The following is a 16,526-nucleotide window of genomic DNA, read 5'->3' on the forward strand; positions in this document are numbered from 1 at the left end:
AAACCTTATCAACGACTCAGCGGAGAACTGGTTTAAGAAACTGGGGAATATCAACTTGATGGAATATTATGCAGCTGTTAAATTAGCAATTACAATGATTATGCAGAAACATGGGAATAGAGTCAGGATATAATGTTAAGAGCAAAAGAAGGATGTACAGTTTTAGCATTTAGAGCAATATCCTCGGTAAGTCCTCGTGGGAAGCACACAAACTGAAAACAGTTGTCAGAGGGAGGGACACCCCAGGTTTGGAATTTTTCTCTAAGTCATTGTTGGGCGGTCACGATGAAAAGTAACCACTTGGAAAGAGATGGCAGGAGGTTCGTGTAGAGAGAAGAGTAATGTGCTGGAGGGACAGTCCCGGGAAACGCTGGGTCAGCCCGAGCCCCTGCCGAGGGTGGGGAGAGCGCGGGGCTCGCAGGCCAACAGCTCGGCTGGAAGCCAGGCTCCACTTCATACCAGAAGTATGAGCCCAGACAAGTTATTTAACTTCCTGCAGTTTAGTTTACGGAGCTGTAAAAGCGGATGAATAATGCCTACTTGTGCAGTTGGTGGGGGAGGGGAAGGGGCCTCTGGGCCTGGAGGCGGGTCTGCGGTAGGTGCTGGGGGAGCGGTGATGATGATAAAAAGTGATGCTGCTCTTTTCCTGTATTCGTCTTTTCATAATTATTGATACGACAATAGAGAGAAGGAAGTGCAGCCAAGAGAAAATATTTGCACATCTATTTCTGGCAAATGTAAACCACACGATTCTGTCCAAGACAGAAGGGAGTGAGGGGGTGAAGACTTTCTCAGCTGGATGGTTACAGGGCCAACTGAGCTGTGTCTTTCCTGCCTCCCTGTTAAGTGATTTATCTGGACACTTTGATGGATGATGACACAGCATTAAAGAGTCTCACAAACCCGCCAGCCTTCTGCCGTGTACCTACCGCAGGAGTAAAATCGGTCCTGAAAAGGTGATGGCGAGAAAAAAGATCTCAGAACATCTTACATAATACCTATCCCTGTGTTGTTTAAGGAAATCAGTTAGACAGTCTAATCTAGGGGGACAGAAACTCTGGGCTGGCTCTTGTTGGAGCAGTGGTTTGAAATCAGCCCAGGAAGAACGGGCAGCCCTGCATTTTGCTCTCTGTGATGTCAGCACAGTTTGCCAATCACATTTGGATCTGCAGAGTCTCTGGCACCAGGGAAAACTCAGGAGGTGGAGAGAAAATGTCCTGACTTACAGACACTCAGTAGAGAGACTCAGTGGCCGCCTGATGCAGGGAAACCTGTGACCTGAAATTGTCTGTCTTTCTGGGGGACGGCAGGCTAGGAAGACGGGGACAGTGTCTCAACTCTACCCACCCCTTTTGTAGGGGGAAAAAAATCAGCACCAGGTTTGTACCAAGTCCTTTCCGACAAATTCCTTGTCATCTTGAGAACCTTTTTTCTTTTTCCTCTTCAAAAATCTTCCAGCAGTAACAGCAGCTCAAATAACCAGCATTATTTCGGCTTTAAAATGCAGGCTCTGTGGACCTCTTATGCAGACAGATGCAATTTCAAAGGAAACCTCTTTTGCTGGGTATTCAGTGTTACACAGGGATTTAGGGAGTTAATCTTCACCATTTCTGTTGTTGGAGAGGAAAGAAAAGCTACTCTTTCTAACCACCCTTCCCTGTGGGCATCTGTCTCCTTTGGTACCCTGGAATTATGGAGAAGAGGAAACTCAGAGTGGTTACCCACTCCCCGCTCAAGCCCCTGGGCTGGGCTCTCCTTAAAACCTGCAAAACAGATGGTTGTTGATCAGAGTTTTAAGGATCCCAGAGTAGACATTCTGTTAACTGGTGTCAGTGCTTAACCTGCTTTCAACTGAATCATTTTTTAAAAATTACACCACCAATAGTGGGAATTCTAAAATTGCAAAAATCCATGCAGAAGCTCCCCACCTGCATAAATCACTGGCAACCATGTTGCTACAGTTTACATTTACTGCAGAGAGAGCTGGAGTTTAGGAAACACAGTTTTTAAAAATACAGTGTTGTTTTTTTCCCTCTGAGAGCATTACAAGAACAAACCAGTCCTTTTCCTCCGGGGGCCAGGGCTGCTTCATCAAGGGTCCTGCCTTCAGAACCCCAGCTAAGAAGACCCTGACCTTTTGCCTTGTGTGTCCTCAGCCTCCAGAGGACAAACTCCCCACTCCACTCCTCTCCAGGATGGGGATGGGCAGGAAGCCCTGCGGCTCAGTAAGTGTCTACTGGGACCAGTCTCCCCAGTGTCTGCAAGACTCTTTTGGGTTAAAGGTTGGCAAACTATGGACCAGGAGCCAAATTTGGCCCATTGCCTGTTTTTATATAGCCAGTGAGCTAAGAATTTTTTAACCTTTGAAGTGGCTGAAAAAAAAAATTAAAAGAAGAATACTATTTCATGACATGCATGTGAAATTCAAATTTTAGTGTTCATAAATAGCTTTATTAGAACTCAGCCTTGCTTATTCATGTATGTCTCATTTGTTACTCCTGTGGCTGCTTTTATGTTAAAATGGTCCTCTTGAGTAGTTGTGATGGAGCTGACCCTCTATGGCCAGCAAGTCCTACAGTATTTATCATCTGGCCTTTCACAGAGAAAGTTTATTGACTTCTGTCTCAGAACCTCCCATCACCTCGGAATCAGTCTCCTCACTTTCCCCACGGGGAGCAGGCAGTAACCTGATCCCATCAACGCTGTAGTTCTTGCTCCTAGGGCAATACACCCTGAACACGTCATTCCTTCCCTAGTCTTGCTGTTGGGTTGACCATTGGGAGGGCTGGTGCAGCCATCTTTGGGGGCTGGGAGGGGGAGTACAGAGCAGGAAAGAGGGAGGTGTCTGCTCAGTGGTTTGCAGTAATCTTTAGACTGTGAGATTATTAGGATTTGCTGTATTCAGCTGTGGGGTCTAATTCTCATTCTAAAGAGTTAGAACCAACAGGTTGTGGGATGCAGGAACCAAGAACAACTCCTCTGTTTGGTTGTTTGGTGCCGTGTATGGAGTTGGGGAAGACTGGGGAGGGAAAAGTGTGGGCAGGGAGAAAGAACACTCAACAGTCCACTTTGCATGGACCAAGTGTGTGATTCATTGAGAGGATGAGTAGACAACTGGTCAGCCAAGTCTGGAATGGAAGTCTGACTTCTTGACAGATGCAGTTGGATGGTTTGGAAAGCCTGGGTAGTAGATGACATTGCCGAGGGAGTGTGTGCGGATAGAAAGAGAAGAAGGGTAAGGACTGATAACAAGCCCTTCAACATTTGGTAGTCAGGTGGAGGAAGAAGAACCCACAAGGGCGGGATTCTGAATGCCTTGTTCACCGCTACATCCTCACCAGTGGACGCCATGCCTGGCATTCACTATTTGCTCAGTAAATTATCTATTGACTATGTAAGTGAACTAGAATTTCAGTTACTAGAATCTTCCACACACTCGCTCTTTCTCTCCTTCCCTTTCTTCTGCCTTCTTTCTTCCCTGTTACGTGTTAAATGAGTCAGGAGCACCAAGACACCCCAGCCATCCTTGGGCTTCCTTTCTTCCCTGGCTACAGCGCTGGGTGAAGCTAGCTGATGGTCCAGTGAATTAGTCAATGTATATCCTCCTTTTTGTCTATATAGGTGGTTTTTTTAAAATGTTACACTTGTTCCTGTTGAAGCCCACCCTCTTTATGAGCTATTTTTTTTGTTCAGTTAATGCTATTTTGACTTCTGTTCCTACCTTCTTACTAATGCTTCACAACTTGGAGTCATCTGTGATCTTAATTAGGAAGTTCTCAGTTATATCACCGGGGTAAAGATAGAGACGTTCTGCATGGGCTCCAGCTCTGACATGAGTGAGATCACCCAGGATGCTTCCAGGCTGGGGCTGAGTCATCAATAAGCCCCCTTTCGGGTGATATTACGCAGCTCTGTGTCTGCACCTAAGAAAGGAAAGAATCTCTCTTTTTTCTCTCTGTCTTGTTGATGAAAAGTCATTGGCGATGGAATCTAAGGTCATACATCAGCACAGAGAGATTACATCTCTTACTTACCCCTTATCTACATGGCCTATCAACCACCCAAGAAAATTAAACTGGTCTGCCAAGATTTGATCTTCACATGCCATCGAGGTGAATACAAATTGATTGCTTGTTCTTGCCGGACTCACTCTTGACACTGATGAGAAGTGGCCGTGTGTCATGGCCTGCGTGGGTGTTGCATGAGGTGGGACAAGGGGAATCAGAGAGACCTAGAGAGGCTCAGGGTCATTCTTTGCACCAGGCATTATGCCAGGCACTTTACGAGGATTTGCTCCTTTAATGTTTACAATAGCCCAGAGAGGTTGGTATGGCGGTTCCTGTTGTTCAGTTAGGGAAATTGAGGCTTGGAAGGTACAGGATCTTGTGCAAGGCCACATAGCTGGTTGGCAGCAGAGAACTTGAACTTCAGGTCTTTCGCATGGACTCCCGGCAGTTATAGATGCATGGTAACCTGAACGGTATCACGTTGTGCAAAAGACTTATCTTTAAACTTCTAAGGCTTCAAACATCGCCTGGGTACAAATGACTTCAAAGTTTATCATCTGCCTTCTAAGACTCAGTCCCCATCTCCAACTGCCTGCTGGACATTTCCACTCAGATATCATTCTAACAACTACAGCTCAACATATAAACTCAAACAGTTATCTTCTCTCCAAAAACCAGGACCTCCCCACTCCTCTTGTCACCACCCTGTACTTTTCCATGGTACAGTAGTCTTTCAACCTTTTCAAAATTTGAGTTATCTTTAAGCCCCTCCCTGCAGATTCTTTCTCTGAAGTAATTTCTTGTCTCCATCTCCCATTTTCTATTTCCACCATCCTTTCTGCCTTGATTGCCTAGGGCTTAGATTCCTGCAACAGCTAAATACACCTTTCACCAGCTATCACAGGTAAAACTCTGCCTAATCAAGTCAGTTCCTTCCTTAAAATTATGGCCCCCAATTTTGTCTGCATGTTGGAATTACCTGGGGAATTTTAAAAGTACTCAGAATTACATATATTTTGGGTCTTCCGAATCACAGCATTGGGATATCAGTGATACAGGGACCACATTGAGATTCTGTGTATCTCTGAGACCAAGGATGCTCTCCTAAGGTTCTGGGGACCAGACACAGTCCTCAGGCATTAAGGAGATGTGACTATAACCCACTCTTGTCTCTTTGGGCCAGATGAGGGCAAGCAGGCTTGACTGCCAATAAAGAGCCAAGTAGATGAAATTTAGCATCGTGGCACCCCCTCACTTTCCGATATTCCCCCCAAAAGGCATCTGCTATGTTTTCTAGTGACTGACTCAGGTGAACGGTGCCTCTGTGAGGGCTTTGACCCTCCCACTAAACGGCCGTGCTTTAGACTTGCAAGTTTCACAGTTTACATATTTTCTGACCAACTTTCTTAGAATTTTCCTACAAGGGACAGTTGGTTGGCAAATCTGAACAATTAATCCAGAATATAATGGCTTAATGCAGTATTTTGAAAGTTGTGTTCCATATAACATGAGTACTGTAAGGTGTTCCAAAAAAAAAAAAAAAAGAAGAATTCCATGGCGAAATGATTTGAGCAAATCTCTTGAGATGCACTTTAGCATGTTAAATGCTCTGAGAAGGTCTGCATTAAAAACTTTCATTTAATTTAGTTTATTTGTTAGTAATAAGTTCTCCAAACTCATTTGATCATGGAACCCTTTTATTTTCAAGTGCCATATTCCAAAACTAAGACACCTGTGCCTGTAAGATACATTATGATTTCAGAACTGTTAAGGAGAAAAATGGTCAATGATGATTATAAGGTACATCTATTATAACAAGCGTCCTGATTTCAGAGACATTAAAATGTGAGAGATTGTGCATCTTAGTCTTAAGCAAATCCAGTAATACATAGTAACGTCCCTTGAGACTAGGCTTTTGTGGAACACCTTGTAGGGAATTACTGAGTGAGATCGCTCTATTTTCATAGGGATGTTCTGAATATGCTCCAGTGGTGGAACTTGGGCAATGTGGTAGAAAAGCCAGGCAGAGGAGGCATTTGAGGGGAGAAGGTTTTTCCAGTAGCTGCCATTGGCCTATTTTCAGAAAGATTGGCCTGGGAAAAAAGGACGATGTCCTCGTTGCCAGAAGCCTAGGCTCTGGCTGGCAGAAGAACACGATGGCCAAGTACTGGAGAGGGGAGTGGCAGAGACCCCAGGGGAAGGGAAAGTGCCCTAACCACCTGGCTTTCAAATGCTGGGAGAGAGCCTCTGGCTTGCCCAGTGCCAGGTATCCTGGAATTGCAAAAAGTTAGTGCATTTGGCGGGGCAGGGGGAGCAGGGTGTGCGTGTAAGTGTTGAATACCAGCTGTGCCCTATTCTGGCTGTGTGGATGGGCTGAGTTTCTTAATGGATCTGAATGCCAGTATCTTAATACATAAGTAGAATTAGCATAATAATAACAACCGTCAGAGTAATTTCATTTGGGCTGTATTGTAGAGAAGGCTGACTACGGTGGTCTAACCAAGTAACGCTTTCTCTTGTCACACTTCTCAGGCATCCCTGAGGCAGGCATTTGAGGGAGGGTTGGTGACATCGGGAGGGTTGCTTTTTCCTTCCTGCTGCATGGTCCTCAGTGTGAGGCTTTCGTCTTCACATAGGTCTCCTTGTAGTCACAGGAGGGCTGCGCGACCTCCCACTGAACTCTCCATTCCAGGCAGGAAGGTGAAGCAAGGAAAGGAACAAAGGGAAGCCCCCCAGACTGTCCCAGAAATCCCCAGCCGACTTCCAGCGAGAGCCCACTGGTCAGCATCCACCCACATGATCACTCCCGGATGCCAGGGTGTCTGAGTGAGCGCGCGTTAGCAGGCACTTTGCTGCTGTGAATGGAAGTGGGATTCTGCCACAAAGAAAGAAGGCAAACGTGGCTACTGGGTAAGGAGCTAGTAGCGTTTGTCCCGGACGCTGACCTCTCAGCGCTGTGAGAGGTGTGACTGAGATAATGCGTAACAGAGATGACCCTCGTTGCCTGGCCCGAGTAGACATGCAGCAAATGTTCTTCTTCCTGTATCTCCCGCAGCGGATAATGGCCCATCTCTTACCCCTTCCTTACGGTTGGAAAATAAGCTGTAACTTGTGGTCGTACCACAAGGTGGCATGTGACAGGTAATGGAGAGGGAGCCGGAAACCTGGCTGGGAACCTTTTGGCCCCACAAACAGTGGAGAAGGATGGAAGGGACCGGGTACAACAGGAAGCCCGGGGGGACGCGAACTTGTACCTGGGACATCAGTCAATACTCTGTCCCAGTCAGAGAAGCCAGCGTTTGGTTCAAAGTCCTTGCCTGACTGTCCCAGCCAATGGCTCCGTCTCCTCTGTACTCCCAGAGGGAACACTGCATGCACAATGTCTACCACTTTATGACACCTCTTTATTGTCACTTTCATGTGTTCACGACAAACAGACAAACAGGCTATAAACTCCTTTAGGGCGAGCTCTGCTCCTCGTTTATCTTTGTCTGCTACAGGCGCAGCCCCAGTCCTCCCAATGACTCAGGGCCTCCTTGGGAGCCAAGCCAAGGAAACTGTGAAGTGTGAACCTGCCTGGGGTAAAGAGGAGTGGCACCCTGGGTTGTAGGAGCTCACATTTAAATACAAACCAAACAGACTTGGGAAAACAAAGGATCTCAGCAATGATCCAGCAATGCCTACTAACCTGACAGAAACAGTTTGTCTTGTGCCTTCTGATAGAAGTACTTGCCTGGGGAGAATTCCTGTCAAAAAATCAAACTTGCATCTGATCTAGCTTCTAGACGGAACTACAAACTACAGGAAAGAAAGGAGATAGGGGAACATGTTAAATGATACCATAGGAGTGCAGTTAGGAAGATGTGGACTGTGGGCAGCTCTATAGGACAAAATGAGTCAGTTTCTTCAACAAATAAATTGCAAGGAAAATACAAAAAAAGTTGGAGGGCAAACCAGTAGCCTAAGAGATTTATCAATCAGTTGCAATATATACTTTTTTGGGGGGGGTTCCTAATTCAAACAAACTATAAAAAAAATTTGAGACAGAGAAAGAAATTTGAACACTGACTTGTTTACAGAATTATTATTTTTTAGGTAATGATATGGCAGTTGTGTTTCTGAAAGAGTCCTTATCTTTTAGAGATGCATACTAAAATATTTTAGGGATAAAATGATGCTAACAATTTGCTTCAGAATAGCACAGTATGTGTGGAGAGGGTGGACAGGGCTGTGGATGACTTGACATCATTGTATGACAGGTACCTAGAGATCATTGTCTTAATCGCTCTAATTTTTATTTGTTTGAAATGTTCATAATAAATGGGGTGGGGGAGACTAAAGAGGAAAAATCATTGGGCCAGCCAAAGCAAACCCATAGCAGACAGAGGTGGATTTACCATGAAGCTGATGAAACTCAAATTTCAGGACCTCTCACTGGACAAGCCTGTCCAAGGGAATTTTGTATTCATGATTTTTCTTAAAGGGGGCTCTCAAACTGTAAGCACTTCAAGTCTCACAAAGCTTGAATCTACCCCTGATGGCAGGCAACCACTTAACTCCCATTTTAGATGTTCAGTAAATGTTCACCGATATAATTTTAAAAAACACTTAATAAAAATTTTCAAATTTACACAGCAGTAGATGCATCATATAAAGAGCCTCATGTACCCTTCCCCCCACTTTCTCAATATTTTCCTGTATTTGCTTCATGTTTTCCTCTTTCTTTCCTCCTCCTCTTCCTTCTTTTTCTCCCCTAAGTACTTCTCTGTTTCTCCATTTTCTCTCCTAACCAGGACATTGTGATCATATCTAACAGAATTGAAAATAACCCTTTAATGTTTTCTAAGACCGCAATTTCCCTAATTGCCTCAAAATGATTAGTTCTTAAGCAAAGTTCTCCAATTAAGGTCAGAAAGATGAAATCAGAGCCATTAAAGAATTATCTGCCTTTTTGCATTAAACGTTAAAGCCATGCCTCCCCTCACAAGTGGTACTGTGTGAAAATATCGACCCAACTTGCCCTTTTTGTGCTGAGAAAGTTAGAAGACGTGTATTTCTCAATGGCCTCTAAGGGTGAGTAAACAAGACATTCACAGGTTAGCTGAAAGAAGAGCTTATTTAAAATCTAAATAAAACAACCTATGCCTGTGAGCTCTGTTCCTTGTTTCCACAGGTAGTAGCTGGCGTTCTGCCTTCAGCGTGACCTTTACTTTTAGCTTCCTCACTTTGTAATTATCTAATGTCTCAAGCAGGCTTTGCGTTCTGCTGTTTCGGACTAAACTAGGTCTCCCGAAATGCATACATTGAAGTCTTAACCCCCATGTGACTGTATTTGGAATTTGGACCTTTAAGGGGGTAAGGTTAAAAGAGATCATAAGGGTGAGGCCCTAATTCAATAGGATAGATGTCCTTATAAAAGAGGAAGGGACACCAGAGCCCCCTCCCCGCACTCCCCTTCCTGCTCACAGAGGAGAGGCCACGTGAGGACACAGGGAAAGGGCAGCCAGCCATTTGCAAGCCAGGAAGAGAGGTCTCACCAGACCCCAGCCCGCTTGCACCTTGATCTCAGACTTCTAGTCTCCAGAACTGTGAGAAACGTTTCTGTTGTTTAAGCCCCCCAGTAGGCAGTACTTTGTTATGGCAGCCTGAACAAAATAACACCGCGTGGTCTGCACTGTGGTAGAACAGAATGTGTCCTCTATGCAGGACCCTAAGCACACCACATTTAAATAGCTTTCCAGGCATAATGAGGTGGAGGGCCAGCAAACTGCATGCGTGGACGTGCGCGCGCACACACACATCGTCAGATAAAGGGCAGTGAGGAGGAGGGAGGGGGAGCGCATCAGATGTGAAATGAGCAGGTCTTTTAGGGAGCTTACGAAGCACGCTGCCTCTGTAGCATCCAGCGGTAAAATCATCCAGGAGTAAATTGACTTGTAAACTGATCACTCCCTCCTCAGGGCTTCCCGGGGAGCAGTGAACCCCCAGCAGAAGCAGGAGAGGCCCTTGCCCTTGGGCAGCATGAGTGACTTTGGCAGCCGAGGCTGAGTTGGATTCTCTCCTTTGCGATGCAGGATCTAAGAGAGAACTTTGGTATCTCAGATTCCCTCTTAACCATATTTGAAGACAGGCCGTACTTTGAAGGTGCATCCAGGGAACAGAAAATGCTTTAGAGGATAGTTTGGTTTGCACACTGACCTAGTCCATCTCACTCACTGACCGTTTTCTGCTTATTTCCTTCCTTCTGCTCGACACAGAGAGAGACTGCTCATGCCAGTCCCTGGGGCAGAATGGTGGGTTACCTGCTGTGGCCCGATTGTCCTACTTTGCCCTTGCTGGATGGAATCTCTCTATTGGACCCTCGTCCCTTCTAGGCCACTGGATCACCACCTCCCATCACCTCCAGTCGGTGGCAAGAGACAGGGTTGGGGGAGCACAGTCACCTGATGTGTTTGCAGGACTTTGCCGGTATCAGCCGAGCAGTTCGTTTATTCGGTCACGTAAGCATCCATCCCTAGCTTGCAACCCACGTTTATGTGAGCGCGTCTGTCTGTCACTGTGTGCATCTCTGGAGACACAAACTCGAGTAAAGCACAATTCCTGCCTTAGGGGGAGAGAGTCACAGAAACACAACTTTTCAGCCCTGCAGAGCCGCGGCACCAGCACGTGCCCAAGGCCTTGCTTTGATCTCAGTCCTTCCCCTGCAGACGTGCAGATTCCCTCTTCCCCCAGTGGGTCTGCCAAAGGCAAAAATATTAATACCAACCATCTAACCCAAAAGGTAGAGCATTACTTTGACCAAAAGGGTATCTGTTATAAGAGAAACACCTTATGTGTTGTTGGAGCAGCAGAGTAGGGGAGGGGCTCTAGGGCCTGCAGGGCGGGGGCGGGGGAGGGTGGGTGTCTGCTGCACTTCCGGGGGTGCAGCAGCTAAGAAGGAGCCCCCACAGGCTGGTGCTCCAACGAGGAGGGGACATATAGATCCTAAATCCTGATACTCATGAGTCTTGTTTGGGGGCAGGGGTGAGGGGCGGTCAGCTTTACCACTTCCGTAGAACTACGGGGCTGTCACACATAATGACTTCTGACTTCCTATTCATTGTCCAGTTCAAGCACGTGATACACTCTTTCCCTGAACTGGTTGCCGGCAGGTGGGGAGGGTAAGTTCAGCTATGGGCTACACTCAAGGGCAGCAGAAACAGCCTGGCGTCAGCCATGGCCGTGGCCTCCTTGATTGCCCTCGTCAGCAGGTGTCCAAGGAAGGTGGTGAAGCCTCAAGTATTATTCAAAGACCAGAAGGTTCTTAGGGAGTAACGCCTCTGTTTGTTGACTTCTTTTTTTAAATAATTAACCTGTAGCACTACTGGCTTCGTATGTGCGTGTCTGTAGAATTCTGTGCGTTTTACTGCATATAGAGATTCTTACAGCCACCATCACAATCAGGATGCTACAGCCTCACCCCTCCAAAACTCTCTCATGCTATTCCATCCCATTTTACTCACAGCCTGATCCCACCCCTGCCACCTCGCAACCGCTGATCATCCCCTATCACCAGAGTTTTGTCGTTTTGAGAGTGCCAAATAAATGAAACCATTACGGGACATCACCTTTTGAGTCTGGCTTCTTTCACACAGGGTGATTTTGTCTGAAGACCTTTCTTTAGCAATTCTTCTAGAGCAAGTCTGCTTCTGAAAAATTCTCTTATTTCTCATTCACCTGAGAAAGTTTTGATTTCACCTTCATTCCTGAAGGATATTTTCTTATAATATGGAATTCTGAGATGACAATTTTTTCTTTGCGCAGGTAAATACTTGTTCAACTGCCTTCTCTCCTCCACTTGTTTTGGATGAGAATTTCAGTTGTTTAATTGTTCCAACATAATGTGCTGTTTTTCTCTGATTGCTTTCATGATCGTTTATTTATTTACTTAGCAGTTTTTAGCAGTTTAATTGTGATGTGCCTGGGCATGGGTTTCTTGGGTTTATTCTGTTCGGGGTTTGCTGAGATTGTTTTTTTATTTTTATTTTTTTAATTGAAGTATAGTCAATTTACAACGTTGTGTTATTTTCTGGTGTACAGCAAAGTGATTCAGGTTATCTATCTATCTATCTATCTATCTATTCATTCTTTTTCAGATTCTCTTTCCATTATAGGTTATTATAAGATAGTATAGTTCTCTGTGCTATATAGTAGGTCTTTGTAGGCTGGCTATTTTATATATAGTAATGTATATATATTAATCCCCAAATCCTAATTTATCCTCCACCCTTTCCCTTTTGGTAACCATAGTTTGTTTTCTATGTCTATGAGTCTATTTCTGTTTTGTAAATAACCTTGTTTGTATCATTTTTTTCAGATTCCACATATAAGTGATATCATATGATATTTGTCTTTCTGTCTGATTTACTTCACTTAGTATGATAATCTCTAGGTCCATCCGTGTTGCTGCAAATGGCATTATTTTGTTCTTTTTTATGGCCGAGTAGTTTTCCATTGTGTGTGTGGGGGGGGGCACATCTTCTTTATTCATTCATCTGTCAATGGACATAAATGTCTTCCATGTCCTGGCTATTGTAAATAGTGCTGCTATGAACATTGGGGTGCATGTATTTTTTCAAATTACAGTTTTCATTGATTAAGTCTCTGCTTCCTCCAGTCCAGTGGGGCTCTTGCAATTAAGCCCTGCTGGCCTTCAAAGCCAAATGCTCTGGGGGCTCCTCTTCTGGATACTGGACCTGCAGGCTGAGGAGCCTGATGTGGAGCTTGGAACTCTCACTCCTGTGGGAGAACCGCTGCAGTATATTCTCCAGTTTGTGGGTCATTCACCCGGGAGGCAGGGGATTTGATTATATTGTGAGTGCCCCCCTCCTACCATCTCGTGGTTCCTTCTTTACGATTTTAGTTGTAGCGGATTTTTTGGGGGTAGGTTCCAGTCTTTTTTATTGATGGTTGTTCGGCAGTTGTGATTTTGGTGTGCTTGTGAGACAAGGTGAGTTCAAGGTCCTTCTACTCTGCCATCTTGGCCTGGGCTCTTAACCTGTTGATTTTTTTTTTTTCTTAAGTAGACGCAATTGGGCTCGGGCTGCAAGTTCTGACCAGGTTTCTGTGGGTTGTGGTCCCACTGTCAGTTCTATTTTCAGTCTTTTTAGTGCTTTCAGATTTCTCCTGAATGTCCACCATCTCATGGTTAGGCTGGGACCTAGACGCTGATGTATCTGTAAGTTCAGTTCTTAGTCTTTGTTATGCCCTTTCTGATCAGATTCAAGCATGCATGGCTTGGGGGTGAGCCAAAAATTTAGCAGACAACAGCAGATAATGTCATGGGTTTGTTTTCCCAAACTCCTTCCGCTCTATAATCTCCCTGGTTTGTTCCGGTTTCCTGGGGTTTCCCCTTTTTGGTTGACCCTCCAGAAAGCTGGGGTTTTATTTACACTGTTATTCTGTGCAGTTCCTATGACTTTGCCCCATGTCCAGGGCCAAGTGGTGGGGGCACAGAGAAAGGAGAAAGCATGTTCTTGGGACCACCCCTCCTTTAACTGGAGAGGAAGTTCCCCTTCCTCAGCATCTTCCAGGCTTGTTGGTGGAGGTAATGGGGAGAATGTGACCTCCGACTGACCCATGAGCTGGACCTGGGCAGTCCGAGGCTCTGCACCCCCTCTCCTCCCCTCCCCTGAACATACATTCTGCCCACCATTCCTGCAGTGGGAGCAGTTCCAAGGACATAGCCTTGAGAGAGTAAGCTGTTGTTGAGACCATCTGGATAGTGTACGTGACTGAACCCAGTTAAGGCCTCTGTATAATCTTTTAAGATTCTGGCGGGTGGGCGCAGAGATCTATTTGTCTTGCGGCCACTCAAGATGAGCCTCTTATGTAAGTTCCCTTGCTTATTACATGTGCCACCTACCAATCTGGAGTCGTCTGCCTCTTCCTTCTGTCTCTCCTTGCCCTGCCTGTATGGGGACGGGTTTTAGATTTCATGCTGGAAACTCCTGAGGTTGGGAACCTATGTGCTGCCACTGACACTGCCAGAAGATGCCTTTCTCACACCTTGAGGCTGAACGAGAGGATTTCTGCTGGAGCTCTCCCTGTCCATGCCAATGCCCACTTCTGGGCTTCAGGCTGCCTTGAGTCCCTTCCAGGGAATCCCAGAGGGGAAAAGTGGTAGATCTTCAGCCAGTTGATAGTACCATGAATTCATGTTTTCTTCCGCAGTCAACCTGCTTGATCCTGATTGCTGCTCCCTGCATTCTGTCCAGGAGACACCTTGGTGGGAGAAGCAGGGTGGAGTGAGGGTGCCTACTCCATCTTGCCCAGAACTGGAAGCTACTCATTGACTTTTGCTGGATCATTTCTCCAAACCAATTTGGTCTGAGAACTGGGGACCCTTTCCTAGTTACCAAGGGAGAATAGACATTTCATCATAGGCATCTGTGATGGCAAGTGTCGAGTATGTGAGTTTGTATATGTGCGTGTGTACCAGTGCTGGAAAAAGACATTGCAGCCTATTGTGGCAACATGTAAACCTCCAAAGAGGGGCTGAATCCTTGTCCCAGATTGGAGTGGTAGTCACCCCCTCTTATTCCCAGACCCTGCTGATGGGAGCGAAGCCTCCTCTGCCTGTTTGGCAACGATGGTACTCAGGAGCAGCAGCTTGTCTGCCGCTCTCTTCCTAATGGCCTGTTGGGCACACGTAATGTTGTACACGTGGGGCTCTCAGCCCTGCATCTCTTCACAGATCCCTTTGAAACTCTTTTCTTCTCTTTTGCTTCTATCCATTTCTTCTGCCAGCCACTTTTATGAAGTAATGTGACTCTATAAAGGAATGATTCAATGCAAGTAACAGAAGGGGATGGGTGGAGCGTTTACGTGAAGAAATGAGGTTCTTACACGTTGTAAATGTGGTGATCTAAGGTAAGGCAGTCGTTTGTGGGGAAGGAAGCTGCAATGCAGAAAACTCTTGATTGATAAAGCGACAGTTGTTCTTGCCAATGTCACCCAAGGGATAAACAGCTTGCCCGCCATAAAATCTCATTAGTCCTGCCAGGCGAATGAAGAAGTGTAAAGATTTGTGGCCCCAGTCTAACTAAAGCCATTATCGTGAGACTGTCTCGGCGATGCATTATGGGTCTATTTGAAGATTTCAATTTACCTGTAGCTGGGTTTGCTTTCTTTTCTTCCACTTGAGGAAGGCATTCAGCCTGTTTTTATTGTTTTGGATTCCTTTTTCAGAGGACGGAAACTCATCACCCTCCCTCCAAAAACGTGAAAACACCAACCACTTGCCTGTCGCACCCCCACCCACACTGTCTCAGAGGACTGTGCTGTGACCCGCGGGGTCAGTTTGGTGGGTGTACAAGTTGAAGACTATGGTTGATACAGTTGTGAATTCCCATGTGGTTGAAAAACATGCTGAAAATTTAAGAAAAACTCAGAGTCTCTTTGAAAAAGAGACATGATGAGTATTGTGCTCATTTCCTTTTTTATGTATTTGGAGACTATAGGAAACGTTAATTCTCTTGACAAATGCTGACTAAGTGCCTCTGGATGAGGTTGTGTGTTAGGAGCTGCAGGAGACACAAGGAATATGCTAAGATCCTTGTTCTCTCAGAGCCTGTGATCTGCTGGTGAAGATGAGATGGGCTGGTGGGTGCTGTGGGATAGAATATGCTAAGATCCTTGTTCTCTCAGAGCCTGTGATCTGCTGGTGAAGATGAGACGGGCCAGTGGGTGCTGTGGGATAGGGGCGGCGTCCACTCAGCTGCCGGGTGGGAAGGCTTAGGGCAACTTCTACTGCACTCGCTCCACACTTCCCATGTTCAACTGGTCAACTTGACCCTGTGTCCAAAACTCTTCTCATATCCCTTTTATTTCCATTGTTCCCCTGTGGCTCTGCTCTGTCAGGCTATTACTTACTGTAACTCCCTTGTCTCTAGCATTATTCTCCGAAAACACTCTCCAGTCCAGTCGCATCTCCCCCCTGTTCAGAATTCCTTCGTGAATCTTCGTCACATCAGAGGGAGTCCCAAACTCCTGAGCACATTATTCTGGCCCTCAGATGGGCCCTCCTTCCTCTTCCGCACCATCTTCTCCTGCACCTGGACTGCTGGTTGCTCTCTGAGACCATGGCTTGTCCCCCCACCATGACTTTGTCCTCTGATTCTTCTGTTTGTAATTCTTTTCTTCTTTATTCTTCCAGGTAAAATCAAATTGGCCCTTTGATATCCAGGCCCAATGCTATCTCCTCTGTGTGGCTAGTCAGGGGTTATAACTCCCATTTCTTTGCTCCTGTAGAACTTTGTTTAGATATAATTCATTCATTCGTTCATTCATTTGTTCAGTTCATTAAACAATTCTTTTTACTGGGCAATAAGCCAGCTGCTGAGAACGCAAAGGAGAGATGTCTTTCCTGTCCTCATGGGACTTAGTCCAATGGAGAGATGGATTTGAGTGTCGTATATGCAATGAGAGGAGGTGTAATGGCTGTAAGGGATTTGTGTATAAAGATGTGTGTGTGTGCGT

At 45.8% G+C, this 16,526-nt stretch overlaps 1 long non-coding RNA gene across 9 annotated transcripts in view; it reads left to right on the plus strand.

The window, feature by feature from the left end:
• The window catches only part of LOC105086592 (uncharacterized), a 99,973-nt gene that overhangs the window by 74,934 nt on the left and 8,513 nt on the right, over positions 1 to 16,526 (plus strand). The window lies entirely within an intron of this gene.

Source organism: Camelus dromedarius, chromosome 13 (assembly GCF_036321535.1).
Source record: "Camelus dromedarius isolate mCamDro1 chromosome 13, mCamDro1.pat, whole genome shotgun sequence".
NCBI classification, from domain to species: domain Eukaryota; kingdom Metazoa; phylum Chordata; class Mammalia; order Artiodactyla; family Camelidae; genus Camelus; species Camelus dromedarius.